Below are 19,143 nucleotides of genomic sequence, written 5' to 3'. Positions count from 1 at the left end.
CTGGTTTGAAGGAGCGGTAAAGTGAACTCAGTGATACCCAACACCTAAATAAGGCTGTGGGGAGAAACGTGTGCCAGAAATGAGAAAAAGCTGGGAGAACAGATGGAAATACAATTGATTACTGAGGTATAAAATATAAATTTGACATCTCCAGTGTGGTCTTTACCTCCATGCTTTAAGCTCAGAACCAAAGTCAGGCACTGGAGTTTCAGCACTCTGCAAGAGGATGACATAGCCTGACGATTTCTTTCACGTGCTTCAACAAGAAGATCACCTTTGGAAAGGAGCAGCTGCACCAGCAGCCCTATATCATTCCCTACAGGACCAGCTTGTCTTGTGGAACTTGAGAAATTATACCTTAGGATAAGCGAAGAGCAACTTGTGTAAGCCAGAGTGGGAAGGCCATTCATGTTATATCATGTTATAGTTCAGCTGTCGTGATGAGCTGCACAAGATGTACTCACGTAAGAAGGTAAATATCAGGCTGTGCCAGGCTGTTCAAATGGGGGCATCCCCCAGATCCTCCAAACACTGCATTTCATACCCCACGGAACTGGAGCTGAGCTCAGACAGGAAGGCTGAGGAGAGACGCCCAGGTGGGGAGCAGGGCAGAGACTGCACCCAGGGAAGATAGGGAGAGCAGTGAGAAAGGTCTGCCGTCTGCCATCCTTGAGACTGAGAACAGGGAGTGCTCGAGGAACCTGAGGGCTTGGAGGTGGAGGAGGAATTTTATCACATGAACATAGAAGAGAAGGTGAATAGAGAGAGGATGATGTCCTCAGATAAATTCAGTAGTTTGCCTGGGTAAGGGCTGATACTCTGTACAGCATCAAGACCAGATCCTGATCTAAGGCAAGGTCCTTGCCTACCTTAGATCACCATGAGGTTAAGCATCATCTGAGCTGGAAAAAGGGTCTGAGTTATCTGAGCCAGTGGCATGGATAATATGTGGCTCCTTGTTGGGATGCAGCATTGCAAAAGTGATGGCAGAACTGGAGAATGCATGACAACACCACCTGGTAAACTGTAGGCTGTACTTGCTTTAAAAGAGAATACAAAGTGCCTGCTGCATTTTAATTTTTCATTGTTCTATATAATAGTCGTGTTAAATATCTGGTGATTAAACAGGTGTTTGCTTACGTATTGCAGCGAAGTCTCTGTTCACCCTTCTTTGTGATAATCTATGCACTTTTTGTTTTCTTTCATGTCAGAGCCTGTTCTTTCCAACCCATACAACCTTCTCAGTACTCTTCTCCAGCCCCTCCTCTGTTCTTGTCAGACCCACAGCAGGAGGCAGTTTCCTACAGCAGTTTCCCTGTATGGTGATATGGAGAACCCCAGTGCAGAGCTCCCCACAGCTGGGGGTCCCTGGCTGAGGCTTGGTACTGTGAACGTGCCTCAGTGCAGTCTCTAGAGAACTTCCCTACTCTGCCTTCCTGGTTCTGTAGAAGGGTTTTGTGCCCCACTCTTATCTCCTTCCATGCTTTACAACTGAATTATCTCAGCTGCAAACATTTCAGCTCATCACTTCTTTGCTAAGCTCAGTCTTGTTCTGGCCAGGCCAAGGTTCTGGCATGTCTGTGGCTATAGGGATATCTAGTCAGCAACTTACTGTCAGGCTGGCTAAAGCAAAGGCTTTCTTCTATTCTCAGCCCTTCTTTTCCCCCTTTTCCCAGCTCTGCTTTTTCCTCATCTCTTCTCGATCTTTAAGGTATACTCGACCCAAGGACCAGTACAGCTCATAATCTGTTTTCACAAGACTGGCAACCCTGGTGTTGCTTACTTTCTTCCTGGAAAACGTTATGGTGTGTGTCGATATGTTTCCTTCCTCAGATACATTTTAAGGGCCTATTTGGCCCTCAGCCCAGACTCTCTTTGCATGGTTCTTAGCATCATGCTGTATTACATCGAGTGACTGTGGAGTGTTGTAACAGCACATCTGAGATACAGACTTTCCCATCTTCTATTTAACACTAGTGTGCAGAACAAGTGCTTGCAAGATATGCCATTGCTTTGCAGCAGTATTTAGGTCAGACTACTTGGCCAGGGCTTTGCTTCTCAGCTAGCTTATCCTGGTGCATCATAAGATCCTAGAAACCACTATCTGGTGTATAGGGACCAAACCAGCCATGGATCCTAACAGTGGTGGTGAGTGTGGTGTGCTTCAAGCAGATTAAGGAAAGATGTGGGTATAAAGTGATGCTTCCTCCAGTATGTTTCCAGCAATATCCATGTTAGTCACACACTGACCAAAGTACCCTTACCTCTAGCAGTCCTTGCTGAGTTGCTCTTCTGTGGAAGTATCTGATTGCTTTTGATCAATTCTAGGCTATTTGCCTCCATAGCAACCCTAGGCAATTAATTCCTCGGATTTATGATGCATAGTGAAGTGCTTAGATCCGTTTGGCTTTTAACCTGTGACGTCATTATATGGATCCAAGACTGATGTCGCTGACAGGATTTTGGGTTTCTTGATTACGGGATGGTCTGCACAACACCGGGCCTGCTGGGATCTACTGGATGCACCTTTCTCAGAGAGGGAGGAAAGGTTTTTGCACAGGAGTTAGCAGAGCTGATCAAGTGAGATTTAAACTAGATTCAAAGTGAGGAAGGGATAAAACTAAGCTTGCTAGTGGTATGCTATATATTGGCACACTGAAATATGAGGGACTGTGTGCTTGTGAGAGCCTTCAGCCTGCTGCACGAGGTGCTGAGTACAATGAAGCACTTTTGAAATGTTTCTACACCAATGCACACAGCATGAGAAATAAACAGGACAAGCAAATAAAGCAGTTGACACTGTGGGAGCCTACAATATGCCACCCAGCCAGGACAATGACACTAATGAACTGTTCTGTAAGGAACTAAGAGATATCTCTAGATCAACCATCTTATGAGTGATGTACTTATGACTAACTTATGAGTGTACTTATGAGAAACTTCAGCTTGCCAGACATTAACTCGGAACACCACACATTTGGTACAAAGAGGACCAGGAGATTCTTAAAATATGTAGATGATAACATCTTGGTACCTGTAGTAGGGCAGCAAACAAGAAAAGGTGCTTTCCTAGATCTGTTGCTTCCAAACAGAGAGTGCAGGGAGAAGATAGGTGCAACCAAAGCTCAGTTAGATTTGAAGAATGCCAAACTGGGACAACAGAAAGGTATTTGTTAAATATGTTAGCAGCTCACAGGGGAACAGAGATAACATTGGTCTGTTACTTGATAAGGATGGTCACCTCACAAACAGGGATGCAGACAAAGCAGAGACCTTTAATGCCTTCTTTGCCCCTGTCTTCAACACTGATGCTGGGCTCTGGGACCGCTGTAGCCCAGAGCTGGAGGATCAGGGCTGCAGTAACAATCAGCTCCCAGCCAACCCCCAACTTGTGTGATTTGCTACTCCATATGGATGCATCTAAATCCATGGGGCCCTATGGGATTCACTGCTAGCAACTCAGAAGATCTGGCTGATGTCATCACAAGAACCCTCTCAATTATTTTTCAATTCTCCACTGAGAGAACCCATTTGATGGAAGCTGGAAACATTGTCCCAGTTCTCAAGATGGGCAAGAAAGAGGACCCTGATAATGACAAGCTTGTCAGTCTCACTTCAGTGCCTATGGAAAAGATTATTCTGGGAGTTACTGAAAAGCACCTGAAAACAGCACAAACATTGGTCACAGCCAAAATGGGTTCACAAGGGGAAAGTCCTGTTTAATTAAACTGATTTCTTCTTATGACAAGGTTACTCACCTAGATGACCAAGGAAGGCCAGCTGGGAGCAGTCCCATGGAAAGGGATCGGGGAGTTCTAGTTCATGAGAAGTTGAACATGAGTCAGAAGTGTGCCCTGACAGCTCAGAGGGCTGACTGTACCCTGGGTGCCTCAGGCCCAGCACTGCCACCAGGCGAGGGGAGGAGTTGTCCCCTCTGTGCTGAGCAGCCTCACCTCCAGCAGCGGGTGCAGGCTGGGTGCCACAATACACAGACACAAAGCTGTCACACAGCACCCAAAGGAGTGCTGTCACAGCGGTGAGGCTCTGGAGGGCAAGGAGTGTGAGGGGTGGCTGGGGGCCCTTCTTAATTCCTCTGTTTCTTCTCTGAGAAGGAAGTCAGGAAACACAGAGCCAGCCCCCAGGCCACCTCCTTGAGTGAGGTAACTTGTCTGAACTCTCTCCTCATGTACTTAGAACTTCTCCGTGTACATTACTTTATGTCTACCGAGTTGCCATTTGACTGTCCAGATTAGTACCTCACTTTGACCAGCAAGCCTTGTCCCATAACTGCACACACCCGTTCCCAGACCATTTATGAAACAAGTAGGAAGCACAAGCCCAAATACAGATCCTGGTGAGGCAAAACCCATAACTTTCCTGCCCTGTGTGCTGACCACTTTCCATTCAGTATCTCCTGCCCTGTTATTAACTGTGAGAACGAACATGCTGTAGAGAAGAGGGATTAAAGACAATTGGTGGAAGACTTTGCTGAAAATGTTTTGGACATCCAGGTACAGTATATCCATCTGCCCAGCCACATCCATGGAACTGGTTTCCTGACTCCTTCAAGGACTGACATGACTTTGTCCCCAGAGCAAGCTTGTTTCCTCCCCCATGATTACACTTTCCTGCATGCCCAGGAGTGCTGTTCCTAATTTCCAGAAGCCACAGATCCACAAACTAACCCAAAGCCCTTAGAGCAAAAAACAAAAGCCCAACCCAAGCAACTCATTTGCCTTCTGTCATTCCTCAGGTTTCAGGTTGAGTTAAACAATAGGTTGCGTGCCCCAGAGCTGCTGAGAGATCTGTGTTTGGGTTCCTCCAAGGTCTTGGATAAATGCCATCTGTGTCACTTAATGTTTGTATTATTAATTTGTTTTGAAACATACCTGACTACACTTTCACTTGAAGCAAGTTATCACATTTGTGCTGTAAAAAATGGTTTCAGGATGGGAGCTTCCCTTTACTGCCTGATAGTGTAGATAACTCACTGTGTCTTCCTGCTGTGCCACTATCTTCTCTGAATGACTCTCACGACCCTGTTATCTACTGACTCTCTGGTAAGCTTCCAGTGTGAATTTATTTTCTGTTGGTTTTGAGTGAGCCCTTTTTTTTCAGTGTTTCATCTTCAGTCACTTATCATTCTAATGGACTCTGTTATGGCTTTCCATTTTTGTTGTGGTTAGTTTCCTTCATAGAATTGCAGGAAGTTTTAAAGTATTTACCCTTTTGCATGCTAATTTGATTCTTTAGAACTAACCTGGAGCTCGCTGGAAACCCAGAAGGAAATCCAGTCCTGACACTTTCCTGTCTCCTCAAGGCAGCTTTACGTGGCAGGTTACATACCATATAAGAGTTCAGCAGTCTCACCTGGAGTACTTTTAGATTGCTTCAGAGGAGGGTGGGACATGAAGCGTTCAAAAAGGTGCAGGATTAAATTGTTCTGCAATAGCCCTGCACCGAGCAACAAAAATTACCACAGAGCCGGGACCCTTAAATGTCATCTAGTCCTACTCCTCTGCAAAGAGCAGAGACATATGCAACTAGATCAGGCCACTCAGAGTCCCATCCAGACAGTCCTCAGCCCATTCTGCCCCTACTTTCACACCTGAGTGAAGCTCTGGGCATTTACTGATCCTGCTGTCATTGCATTTTGGCATGCTGCTGCCTACAGTTCTGTGGATAGGCACTTTGCAGCCTATCCAGTCCCTGGAGGAAACGTGTTTCTCAGGCTTACCAGGCTGGGCTGGGCTCTCAGCTTGTGTTTTGGTCTGTGCATCGAGCTTGTCTTGTGCAGAGTGAGCACTGAGTACAACAGATTCCAGTGCTTAGCAGCCTGGGGAACGTCACGCAACATGGATTTTGTTCCCGAAGTTGTACTTGTTTTTCTGTAAAGCAAAAAAATATTTGGCAAATTAGAATTTTGGCAAATTATGAAGAAAGAGCACATCACAGTAAGACCTGGTAAAGCATTTCCAAGGGTTTCTCCTGATGCTTTTGTGCCTCAGAGATATCTGCCAGCAACAGTACCTGCCATGGTTGCCGTGGCAGGCATGTTCACAGCTGCTGAATATCTGCTAAAGTCACAGCTTCACCCAAATGCTGTTCAAGCTGGAATGACAGCAGCCGTACAGCAAGGGCTGGCTGAGCTGAGGGTATGCCAGCCTCACCCAGCAGTACAACATTGCTGCAAGAAGAAAGAGGAGGAGGAAGAAGAGGAGGAAAACAGAGATGTGCTCCATAATGCCGAAGTTGCACAGGGCAAGTGTCAGTGTGAGTGGTGCTCTGGCTCCAGGCTGGCTCTACCACACTGCTCACATCAGCCAGGAGTAAGGGGCAGCATGTTTCCTTTGCATATAGCTGCACGGGCATCTTGGTGCACCTGTGGGTGGGGATTTAAGATGGAATTACTTCAACTTGTAGGCTTGCTCAGTGGATTCTTAGTTTGGTCTCTTGTAAATAAGCAGCTGGGGCTTTTCTAGCATAGAAAGCAAAATATAAGGATGTTTACTTAGCCTTGTCTGTGGATGGGGCCACCCCTGAATCTTCACATCTGCAGTGTGCAGTTAATCTACAAACCATCCTCAAATAAGGGAGAGCTGGAGTTTCAGAGGGGACTTTGTGTTTGAGATAGTGCTGGCCCTGTGCCCTTTGCCACGGCCAGAAAGATTCAGTGTCATTTTCCTATGGCCTTCAATTGCAATTCTCTCCTGGTTTTATCCAAATTGAGGTGCTTTTGTTCGAAGTGCAGGACTTCCAACTCAAGCTCCACTTTTCCATAGCTAAATTTTCCTTTCCTTTCTAACCTAGCTTGGAGTAAGAAGAAAGGAAGTTTCTATGGAAGCATCAAGGCTGGTTCGATCAGCCTGTCTAGCATATGTCTCCTGCAACATGTGGCGAACTCCTTCCATTTCTGTGATCCCAGGATGGAGAGAATTTGGCTGGTTCTCAGTCAGATGGTTAATGGTTGAGATGGAGACGGCAGTGCTAACACTGCATCAAAGGCTTAGCGAATTCCAAAATCATGTGCTTCACATGACGGCACTAATGCTGCCCTTCATCGGCTCATTCAGGATTCTGCTAAAAACACATTTGTCTGACAAGTTCCAAAGGCTTGTCACTGCTCCTTTGATCCTGTTTTTCCCTTGTGGCTCTGCTGCAGTGAGAGTGAGATGGTGGCTTGTCAGACGTGTGCAGTGCTGAGCAGGACCCCAGCTTTAGCCTGGCCATGGAGTAAGGATGCAGTACCACCAAGGAGGTTCAATGATAGGCAGATCATGCAGACTGAGCAGTACTGGCTTTGATTTTTCTTTCATTCTTCCACTAGGGTTTGCTAACTTTTGTGTTTTCTCTGACAAATTTTTATACTTTGTGGATACAGTTTGAGAAAGAATATGGTCTGCAACTTAATAATGAATGGCCCAGTTTTCTCTGAAGTCCTTCTTGAAAAACAGCAGCCTGTAGCTATGACTTTACAGTTATGCAGGTTTTGTATTTAACACCTAGTGCATTCTGCTCACAGTGGCCAAACTCAGTGTGATATGTTTTGGAAATCTTTTTCACTTCTTTTTCCCACAAATATTTTATATATGTATGAAATAGTGACTTTGTTCTTTCCAAGTTTCAGTGATGAACAACTTTGTTGAATTTTATTTTTTCACTGTGTTTGCACAGGTTTATTTCACTGTGTTAAGAACAATTAGCACTTGGATGAGTCCCTCCCCTGCCTATACTGGATTCAAAGCCATTAAGCTGCTCTTCCTTGGCTCCATATGTGTAAAACATATTCTGTTCTGTAGAGATTACTGCCCAAGAAGACGGTTGATCTGGCTGGATCTGACTAGGAGAGGAGCATGTGATGTTTGCAGAGGGCTTTCCTTAGGCACTTGGGGTCTGTTTTGGATTGCAGTGTGCTTCCCAAAGCTTTGGCTTTTCCTAGTCCCATCCCTGCCAACCTGAAAGGTCTGTACCTCATAGAGTCACAGAATCATAGAATCACAAGGTTGGAAAGGACCTACAAGATCATCTAGTCCAACTGTCTTCCCATCACCATTGCTATCAGAAGCCACTAAACCATATCTCATAGCTCCTCATCCAGACACCTCTTGAACACTGCCACGGATGGCAACTCCACCACCTCCCTGGGCAGCCATTCCAACACCTGACCACCCTCTGAGAGAAAAAGTTTTTCCTTATGTACAACCTAAACCTGCTCTGGTACAACTTGTGGCCATTTCCTCGCGTCCCACTTGTTCCCTGGGAGAAGAGGCCAAACCCCTCCTTATCACAGCCTCCCTTCAGGAAGTTGTAGAGTGCAATGAGGTCTCCCCTGAGCCTCCTATTCTCCAGATTGAACAATCCCAGCTCCTCATAAGACTCCTTATAAGCCACTCCAGACCCCTCAATTGCAATGGACAGTGGATCAAACACAAAAGGTCCCTATTTCTCTTGAGTGCTGGATGCATTTGTCCATAAAGCAGGGCAGCTGGATACTGCACTGAGTAATTCTCCATAGGGAAGAGCTGGATAAATGAAGATCTGTGATTGCCTGCCTTAATAACACTTAATTTGTTGTTGCAAAGAAAATGGGATCTAAGAAAATGGGATCCGACATGCCAGACACGTGAAGTACTGGAAGACTGACTGTGGGAGGAGGGAATTACCAGCACCTCATGTAGACAAATCCACGTTCTCTGCATTCCTGCTGTAATTACACCTAACAGAGAAGAGTTTCTGTGTAACAAAAAGCTTCACATTGCCACCAGGAAAGAAGTTATCAGTTCACAGAATTGTAGAATATCCTGAGTTGGAAGGGACCCACAAGAATCCAAGTCCAACTAGGGAAGGGACCCAAGTTGGACCCACGTCCAACTCCAGGCTCCACATAGAACCACCCAAAAATTATATGACTGAGAGCTTTGTCCAAATGCTCTGTGAGCTCCGGCAGCTCAGGGCCGTGCCCACTGTGCTGGGCAGGCTGTTCCATGCCCACCGCCCTCTGGGGCAGAGCCTTTCCCTAACCCTCGGCCCTCCCCTGGCACAGCTCCATGCTGTTCCCTCAGGCCCTGTCGCTGTCACACAGAGCAGAGCTCAGCGCTGTCCTCCGCTCCCTGTGAGGAGCTGCAGCCACCATGAGGCCTCCCGTCAGCCTGCTGATGGACATGATGGTGCCAAGAAGCCCAGTAGAGAATACAGAATCCTTTGGCCAGCCCTCAGAAGGCCGAGGGGATGGCTTGCAGGCAGTCCTTGCCACACTGAGCAAGGCCAGCCTGTCCTTGATGCTGGGCCACTCTTGTCAGCTCTGCTGATGCCTGGTGTCTCACAGCAGCTGAGTTTTCTGGCTTCTCATACTTTCCATGACTGCCTCTTGGGCCACTGGCAGAGCCCTCTGGGGGCAAGCAGGTGCTGCAGATTTGCTGCTCTGAAGGGTTTGTGGGTTGGTTTGCTTGTAACCTTTAAAATTATCATGTTAATGAAAGTTTTGCAGGAGTTTAACACGAAATCACAGAGGCCAGGGTGTTCACCTACATTCAGTAGGTATGGGGGGCTTTTGTTCCTGCTGTCTTTATGCAGTGCCATCCAGGGCCGGGTGGTGCTGCAGCCCATGTCAGGTGATGTAGATCATCAGTTTCCTGCCTTAGTGGCTATCGACTGTCTGTTTCTCCTATGAGAACTGTGCAGATCACCTGCCTTACTTGCCTGGACAGCTGTGTTCCTATCATCCATACATCTTTCTCCCCATTGAGCACATTACTACAACACCTGCACAGGTTTGCAGTCCAATTTTGGGGCTTTTCTGTTTGCCTGGCAGATCAGGACAGATGGATGCTGATGCCATGCAGGGCTGTGCAGTTTCTCTTTCTGCCTCTGGTTTCCTCCTGTTCCTGCCCTGGCAGCAGCATAGGTATGCTTACCATGGTGTACTGCTGTACAATGTGAGCATTGACCCATACCTTGTGTCAGCTGCTGTCATCTTTGTCCACACAGAGATGCAGTGACAAAGTATCCCAGGGGATTCTGGTGCCTTCTGTTAGCTTTCAGAGTAAGGGATGCCTGGTCTGGAGCACGTCAGCAGCAAAACTCATGTTTAAAAAAAAAAAAAAAAAAAAAAAAGTCATGAGAGGCTATAAAGGGTTGCAGGTAAGAAAGCTGTTGGAAAATAGTGTATAGAGAGCTGTATGGGGTCAGGTTCCCAGCTGCTATCTGACCTTTCAAAGAGCTCTCCTAGTGCATTCTGCTGGAAGCATCAGCTTCCTCAGACGTCACTTATGGAGGGAGTCAATGTGAATGAAGGTCTAGGCAGGGCCACAAGGGCCAGCCTGGTTGGTAGTGATGGTTTGGTGAGCAAGTGGGGTTGTAGAGTGTAGAGTGAGACATGCTGGGTGGTCTCTAGCACAATAGAGGGGGGTAAGTAGGTGTCCCCATACTTAGCTCTGCAGAGACCTTGTGCTTCCACTGGGGAGTCCCAGATCAAACTCTGGGACAACCTAAGACCTTGTGCTCAGGGTGCGCTTCCTGCAGCTCACGGTCAGTGCTGCCTGATACCATCCATTCAGCCTCATGCTTGCTGCCAGCCAGAATGCATGGATTATGGTAGTGAAGAAACCTAGTGCATGTGACAATGAAGCTCTGCCAAGAAACCTGGGAAACAAAATGCTTTTTCCAGAGTCACTTGGTAGGGCAGTACTTCCCTTGTATGACATGGAGCAAATCTTAAGCTCATGAAAAGCCAGAGGAGAGCAGGGAGAGGCATAACCAGCTTGGGAAAAACAGCAACAAGCAAAGCTTTGGTGAATTGAGACATCCTCACTGCTTAGGGAGGAGCTCCTCTTCTGGGAATCATCATCACCATCAGCATTCCGTGACTGAGAGAAGGACTGGGACAAGGAGTAATGGCTCACATGCTTCCCTGCTGCCCTGCACCTAATGTCCTGCATCCCAAGCCAAGCACTGAGCTGTGCTCAAGCTACTCATCCATATTCTGCTTTGGCTTCTCCACCCTTCTCTTTCAGGAAGATGGCCCTCAAAGGTTGTACAAGAGTGTCTCCAGGAGCTGCAGCACATACTGTCCAGTCTGTGTTACCAGCAGCATGTTTCTATGCAGTTTTACCCCCTATTCTTTGCCATTTCAGCTCATGCTGTGCTGCTGATCACGTCCACCCCAACAGCCTGCTGGCATGGTTATCTGTGGGTTTTATCGCCCAGCAATGCATGCAATGTTATTGAGCTGGAAAGAAAACAAAGCCTAATCCATTTTAAATTAAAACAGTGCCCCAGTGTCGTGCAACAGATACAAACATGGTCTGGCCACACAGTCCTGCATGCATGTCAAGGGGTTCAAGGGGTTCACCCTGGAGGCACAAGGAACCCTGCTGTGCTCCCAGCAGACATCAGCCTTCAGGCTGGGGACTGGTTTGTGCAGGACCCCCATGTCCAAAGCCTAAGAGAGCTGCACTGCTTTGAGTGAGAGGTGAAGCATTGCCATGTGCCGATAATTAGCAGCAGACAGAAAACAGAGAAGATGGAAATGTCTGGAATCCTTCTGTTGTGGAACAAGTCTTCTGTAGAGCCTTAGCCAAGTCTTTATGAAGTTTCTAATGGTTTGAAGAGTTGGGGAGCAAGGGGACAGTGTCTTCAGAGCAGGCTACCTTTGGCCAAGAGACCACTTTTTAGTTATACTCCTTGTGCTATAAGAAATTGGTTTCCATTGAGGGCCCTCCCAGCACCACTGTCCCTCAGCAGTATCTCAAAACTACTCATCAGGCCAGCCTGATCCCGGAATCTGCTGCCTCCTGGAGCTCCTGCCCAGCTCCCCTCATCGGCAATCTGTGTCCAGCTGATCTGTGCATGGATGCTGACTGCAGGTGTCATACAGGGCAGACCCATGGTGTCCTCAGTGGGGAGGATGGCCAACAGGTAATGCTGCACTGCTGTGATAAGCAGGCTCACTTCCTCTTCTCCCCCAAGTCTGGCAAAATGAGAAAAGTTTCATCCCACTGTATAAGGGGATGGACTTTGCCCCAGCCAGCCCACTGTGCTGGCAGAGCTGCTCAGCTGGTTTGATCTGCAGATCTTTTCTCTTTGTGCTATTGTACAGCCATCATGGGTAAAGGCTTCAGCCAGCAACAGCCATGTTGCAGCAAGTCTTGCCGGGGGCCTACCTTTGCCTGCAAATCCCTCCTGATATCACAGCCTGTCTGCTTTTCCATTGCTTGTCATGGCATGCAGGAGGGCCTGGCACTCCTTGATCTGCAAAAGATCAAGGCCAGCACGTGCTGATGGGACTTGTGACCTACTAGCTTTTTATAAATCTGATTGAGACAACTCAGCTGGGTGGCAGTGAATAAGAGCTCGTTAATTTGAAGCACCACATCTCTCTGCATCTGACCCTGCAGCAAAACATGCGGTGTTTGTCCAATGGCTGCATGTCTGCAGCTGGCACTATCTGCAGGGTGGGCAATGGGCAGCCGGCTGGTGCCAAGCACCCTGAGGCAAGAACTGGGCTGTGCTCAAACTGCCTCAGGGCAGCCTGTTCAGCACATGGCACAGCCTCATGACTTCTGTGCTGCTTGCTGGATGTGCTCCTGGTCTCTTCCTGTGTCACAACTCTACACTCATTTGTGAGTTTAGCTTCCTTTTCCACAGCCCAGCTTATCTCTGATAGTGATGATTAAGAACAGAGATGAAGCAGGGCTGGATCTTCCTATCTTGCTATGTGCTAGAGAAGCTTCCTGTTTTCTGTCCGTGGGTTTCCACCTAAGTAGCACCTGTGCTTGGTTCAGTCAGACTTTGGGTGATGGGGGTGCTGGACGTCTACCTCTCCATAGGAAAGGCACTGCCGGGCTGACACTTCTTTTTTGTGCAGTTCTCATGATGCCGAGGCTGACATAAGGATCTGCTTCTGGTATACACATTTAGAAGTAACTTTGGTGGAAAATTGGAGAGACCACAGGAAAAAATTACTGGCTACTCTAAGGCAGAGAAAGTGCCCTCTAGAGAGAAATCTAAAGGGCTTCAGGTGATGAAATTTTTAAGGTGGCTGCTGAGACATTCCTGGTTAGGATACGGGAAAATGCAGTGGGGCTGAACTGGCAGCAAGGTGGATGGAACTGATGCCTTGGTTAAGGAAAAATGGATCCAAAGCATGACATTCCAACACGGAGGGAGACTGCGCATGAGAGGAGATTCCTATGGGAAACCTTATGCCTCTGAGTTTTTGGAGCTCTGTCATTTGAAGTTTCCTCATCCCACAAGCAACTTAGTCACACAGGCTGCTGAGCACTGTATAAGGGTGACTGCGTGCAGTGATGCACAGCCAGACAGAATACTCCAGAGACTATTCCTCCTTGCAGCTGCGAGTCCAGAGCCACAGACTCCTCCATTTGTTCTGCCACAGGGGCATCCTGCCACTCATCCCAGATGCTTTCAATTTTGTTTAAGCTGGTTTAGGTAAAAAAGACTCTGTCGCGTGAATTCAGAGTTGGTGTTTTTAACTTGCAATCCCACTTTAGATGTCTGGCTTCTGGACGTACAGTCCTCGGGGAGGTTTTGTTAGTGTGTCTCCCTTTTTGGAGGAGCTCTTTAGGAGGAGTAATACATCATGCAGAACAAAGTACCCTGATCACCACCAATCACCACCCGTCTCCAAAGAAATGAATCATGTTTGGTTTGCTTTGCCGATCTGGGAAATGTTCAGAAGGAAGCATTTCACAACTTTCTGTAAATTAGAGGCAAGATCCTCCGCTGTGCTCATTTCTTATTAATTGAGACATGGTTTCTTTTTCCCTAATGCCATTTCACACTGAGGCAGCAGAAGTGAGAGTAACGTCACAGTTTCCTGTGACTATACACACTACAGAACTGCTGGTGGCTTCTGACAACACCTACTTGCAGCAGGCACTGTTTGCTCAACTTAAACATCCAAGACACCACCCAGAGCGGATTGACATATTTTTTTAGATGGGACGTCATGGGAAAATACAGCATAATAGGTGGCAACTGAAAACTACCCTATATCAAATGATAAAGAGATTCAAGATTCTTAATTTCAAGGACAACAGTTAGAGTGGCATGGAAATTTTGTGTTCACTTTAGTACAGGAGATGTCTAAAACTTGTATCCCAAATAATGTGCAAAGTTTTTAGAGGGTGACTCCATCCCTCAGTGGTTGTGTAACTACAGTGAATGGTACTGGGAATGAGCAAAGAATTTGCTAGCAGCAGTAAAAGCTGAGAAAGGAGTTATGACTTGGTGGTGAGTACGTGCGTGAAAAACTTGAGAACTGCTCCCAGTCAAGACCCTAAAGAGGAAACTCTAATACTATACAGAAGGGTCTTTAGTAGTTTTAGGAGTCTGATGGAACAACAGAGGCGAGATGGCTAACATGTAAAGATTAAAACATAAACTTTAGCTGTGACTCCAGGAATGAACGATGCTTCCCTCCGTCTTGCTAGATGCAGGAATAGAAGCAGAGGACCCAACAAAAAGCGAATTTAAGAACAGACCACTCCGCTCAAAATAAAGCTCAGTAAAAAGATGTGACTGAAATTCCTCAAAGGTTGGCTTTTGGACCCACCTTCAAGAATTAGGGATGTTTACAAAGTGAAAGAATGAAGGTAGGAAATGCTGCCACTGCAGCTGGAAATCAGGCCATCGCAGAAGGCTTGTAAAAGCTGAAGGAGCGCAAAACCTCATACTTGTGAATGCTGATGAGCTGCTAATGAGAACTCATGGTATACAAGAATAACAAGCAGGCAAAGCACTTGATCATGTGTTTACTATGAACGGTTTCACATGTAGCTGAAGAATTATTATCCTTATAAAGTAAATGTATAATTTAGGGTGTGTACGTTCAGGAAAGGTTGATTAAAACTTGAGGTGCAGAGGGTTAATGTGACCAGGAGAAGCAGACATTTATTTTCTGATAAGCTAAGCCAGTGTGGACTTCTGTTTAACCTTTCAAAACATGGTTTGTGGAGGGATTGAATTGCTGTCTATAAATAAATGAGAGAATAAATGCTACCGAAAGGGCAACCCTAATTAGAAACAAATAAACATATTTTAATGGAAAAATCAAAGAAACACACTGAGGCTACGTAATAAACTCAGAGAAGAACAGAGGAGGAGGCAGACTCCTGCTCTCCACATACATCTCACTCAAGTCAAGAGGGAAGTCAGAGAGCTGCTTTTCCACAAGTAGGACTGGACTTGGTGCACAGACAAGCTATGCCAGCCCTGATTTGCACAAAACTATAGGTAAAATCTTGTTCCACTTCCTGTAATTAAAGAGATCAACTTATTCACTGCTTGAGAGAGATCATGCTGCAGCTCAGTGCTCTTGGAAGTGCTTGTCAGCTGTGAGTCTCTATGTTTTTGTCCTGCTAGGACCACACTATGGCTGCTGTTTGACAGCAGGTTCTGGGATGCCTGCCTGCCTGAAACACTCTGACACAGGGGCCAAGTCATATGGCCTTACACATATACCTTACCCAAAGCCAGACTTAATAGTTCCCAGAAGTTTTTCTACTTTGAAGCTCAGATTTGGGAGTGAATCCCTTAAAATTAAAACCAAATCTCGTTTCTTCTTACTCCAAATTTTTTTAGGCTTGTCCTACAGTTAGCAATAGACATGTAAATATCTTAACTGTTTGTAGAGACACGTAAGTACATATTTTTAAACAATCCCCACTGGAGCTGTTGGAATTCATAGATCCAAAGCAGCTGCTGCACCGCAGGTGTAGTCCTGGTTCAGCAACTGCCAGGGGAACCAGTTCCTCTGGTAGCTGCTTCCTACTACCCAATGACAGAGAAGACTGCTCCAGGGACTGGCCAGACTGGGTCCAGAGCCCTGTAACAAGGGTGTGCTGGGGTTACTCTGAAATTAGGAAGCATTATCTTAGAAAATTAGGGTATGTCAACAAACTAATTATCATTCTCACCTCAAAGTGTTCCTCACCATCCTACTCCTAAGAACTGCATGTTGGTAACTTGCTGGAGATAAGCCATGCACAGCAATAGAGGGCTTGGGTAGTAATGTAGGTCCTTGGAGCATCTCTTCAGGTGGCTTTGTTTTAACAGCATACACAATAAGAGGGTCACCAGGTCATTATCATTATGATGGTGGTTCTGCATGTTCCCATTTTTGGAGAACTCATTTTCTCAAATGTCAGTAGTGGAATAAATACCATGTATGGGATTCACCCAGACAGGTAGGTTTCATGCAGAAGTCATCCATCAAACCCATAAGTCAAGAAGGGGCACAACAGCACTGATGAAGTGATGCCCACTGCTGTTATATTAAAAGTTAGCCTGCACAAGACCTCAAAAATTCACTTGTATGTCCTGTGAGAAAGGATTTCTGCCCCAATTTTAATAAGGAACAGAGTCACGGACACACCCAAGTCCTTCCTTAGCTGAGCTAATTTTCTTAGGAATTACATCTTTTTCCTCAGAATAAATCTTTGTTGGAGTAGGAGTTTTGTGCCTTGAACTGGATGCATGCCAAGATGAGCAGAAGTTTGGTGTTGTGCATTTCAAGAGGCCCCATTTCAACAAAGGACGCACATTGGTGTAAACCTTGCAAAGGAGGACACTGCTATGCTCTTCTACCCTGCATGCCAGGCTTGCGGGATGAGGCCATGATCCACAACCCACTGCACTCCCTAACAACACATCCAATGTGGCCTGTCCACAGATTCACCTTTTGTCCTCCAGTGTCTGCGACTGTCAGTTATCTTCGTCTCTACAAAATGCTGACAAGGCACAGGAGGTGGAAAGGAGACGTGTGCAATTACAGCTTCTGTGATTGTATTCATGCAGCCTTGAAGAGTAATGAAGAAGGAGGACAGTGAAACCTAAGGCAGGGCAGCAAGGCTGATGGCCTCACGGTGACTCCAGCTGCGCGGAGTAGAAACAACGAACACGCAAGGCAACCCACCTGACAAGTGAACAGAAGGAGTGTGCCCAGGTGTAAGCTGAGAACTGCATGGGGCTTGGCCAGAAAAGGGATAGATTGAGCCTGTCCTTCCTAGATAAACAGACTTCTTCCTCTTCTTCTGTTTTGTTCATTAAAAGGACCTTCCTTTTTATCCTGTAGGATAACCTACTGGAACGTGAGAAGGAAAGGGTGTCTGAGTTGCATTTTATGGTTTGTTCCCCACTCGCCCTACCCTCATCCTCCTCCCCCCCCCCCTCCAGGTTTTGTTTCCTTGAGCCTTGACAAATAAATGTCTTCCTATCTGATGGTTTGGCTTATCTGGTGTTGGGAGGAAAAAGGTGAATCAGGATAAAACCTGCAGGTTGGGAGTGCACTTCCACCTTCAGGTCATCCCTAGAAACCCCAGGTGCAAGGTAAGACACCTGCTACAGGGGAGAGCAGGAAGCCGTGGTGCCAGAATGCAGAAGATCAGTGCAGCAACTTGTGTCCTAGCTGTCAGCTTCTGGGGACATCTTTCTCATGTTCAGCACAAAACCCAGGCTGCACAAGAGCTCCCTCGCTCCATGACAAGTCTCGAGACCCATCACAGTGACAGCAGAAGTAGGTCTAGATGCACTGGGTAGGGCTACGCTGAGCATGTTCTGTAGGAAGGTGTGGGCTAGGAAACAGCTAGGAAAACTGGTTTAGAAAAAGTGTGAGGCTATGGGGATATTGCACAGATGCTGGTAGTAAGGAGCCCAGCAACTTGTCTGGTGTCTTTCTGTACAGGCACAGATTATACATTTGGCTGAAGGAGTTGCCCCATTCCCTTCTGCAGTGTATGAAAAGATACCTTGCTGGTTGTTCTCAGACTTCCTGCCAGACAACATGGGTTGACTGTGCTTTAAGTCCACTACCCAAGGAGTAAATGCTTCCCTGCTCCCTGGTCCTGTATGACCTGGGATGCCAAGACCACAGACTTCATCTCATCTTGCTTTGCTCTTTCCTTGTGCAAAAACCATTCCTGTGCCCAGCCAGCCCCTCTGCGTGCTGCTCCTGTACCTTTTGTGATGGGAGAAACAAAACCATGGGCAATAACTGAGCTGAGGATTCACCAGAGGTTTATACAACAGCAGAATGTGTTTTTTTGTTTGGTTTTTTTCTTTCCTGTTGTTTTGTTCTTTGTTTCCTTCTTGATAATCCCTAATGTTTACTTCACTTTCTTGGCAAGCAGTCAGCTGTCATGTCCGTGACTTGGATCTCTTCTGCGAGCTGCAATATCTGATTTAAATCCACCCTCTTGCACCCTTGCTTGCACTACTTCTGCGTTCCTTTGTATCTACAGCACAGACTGCAACGTGCTGTAGATCTGCCCAAGCACCACCCATCATAGCCCCTTGAACTCTTCAGGACCACTTCAGCCTTTTCCTGACCCAAACTAACATCATAACTCATTCCATCCCATCACTGCCTGCACACTTCTTCAGACTATTGGTGAAAACGCTGAAAGCACAAGCCCTGGCACAGCGCACAGGCAGCCATCACTGGCACATAGGGGGACACCCAGTGCTGAGGGGGTCCCTCAAACCCCTGCTGAAGGAGGACACACTGAGCTGAAGATGGGTCTCACCCCGCTACCAAGGGGTCTCAGCCCAGACCTGAGGATGTTCCTCACTGAGGAGGTCCCTCACCAGAGATGTCTGTCCATCACTGGAGAAGTCCATCACTGGAGATGTCCATCACTGGAGGCAGGGTTCTTTCAGCCCAGCGCTGTGGGAGGACACCCAATGCCGGGGAAGTCCCTTATGTCAATGCTGAGGGTGTCCCACACCCCATCACCGATGATATCCTCACTTCTTCACTGAGGACATCCATCACCCTACTGCTGAGGAGAAAGCTGAGGAAGTCTCCCACTCTTATCACTGAGGGAATCTCATAGCTGACGATATCTCACCCCCTCACTGAGGGGGTCCCTCAGCCCAGCACTGAGGGAATCCTATCACTGAGGGGCTCTCTCACCCCACAGCTACACACAGCCCTCCCCGAGGGGCCCCTCACGCCCTCAGCAGAGGCGCCAAAAGGGTGTACGGGGTCTCCCTCCCCCCCCGCGCAGGGGCCGGGCCGCGCGCCCCACTCAGGTGCCCGCGGGGCCGGGGGGCGGGGGCAGCCCCCCTCCTCCGTCCCGGGCAGCGTCACGGGTTCGAGTCCCGGTGCGGGGGGCGGCGGCG

General features: G+C 47.3%; 1 long non-coding RNA gene across 1 annotated transcript; it reads right to left on the bottom strand.

Annotated features, from left to right (window-relative positions):
- Positions 1–1,225: 1,225 nt before the first annotated feature.
- On the bottom strand, positions 1,226–19,131 carry LOC107051926. The gene is made up of 3 exons (XR_005843240.2): positions 18,607–19,131; positions 9,954–17,104; positions 1,226–5,888 (listed from the first exon to the last, which is right to left on the bottom strand). It is a non-coding gene; the product is annotated as an uncharacterized LOC107051926 (long non-coding RNA).
- Between the last annotated feature and the right edge of the window lie 12 nt (positions 19,132–19,143).

This window comes from Gallus gallus, chromosome Z, assembly GCF_016699485.2.
Source record: "Gallus gallus isolate bGalGal1 chromosome Z, bGalGal1.mat.broiler.GRCg7b, whole genome shotgun sequence".
NCBI lineage: Eukaryota > Metazoa > Chordata > Aves > Galliformes > Phasianidae > Gallus > Gallus gallus.
Note: the sequence above shows the minus strand (reverse complement) of the source record. Positions and strands in the feature narration are given on the sequence as shown.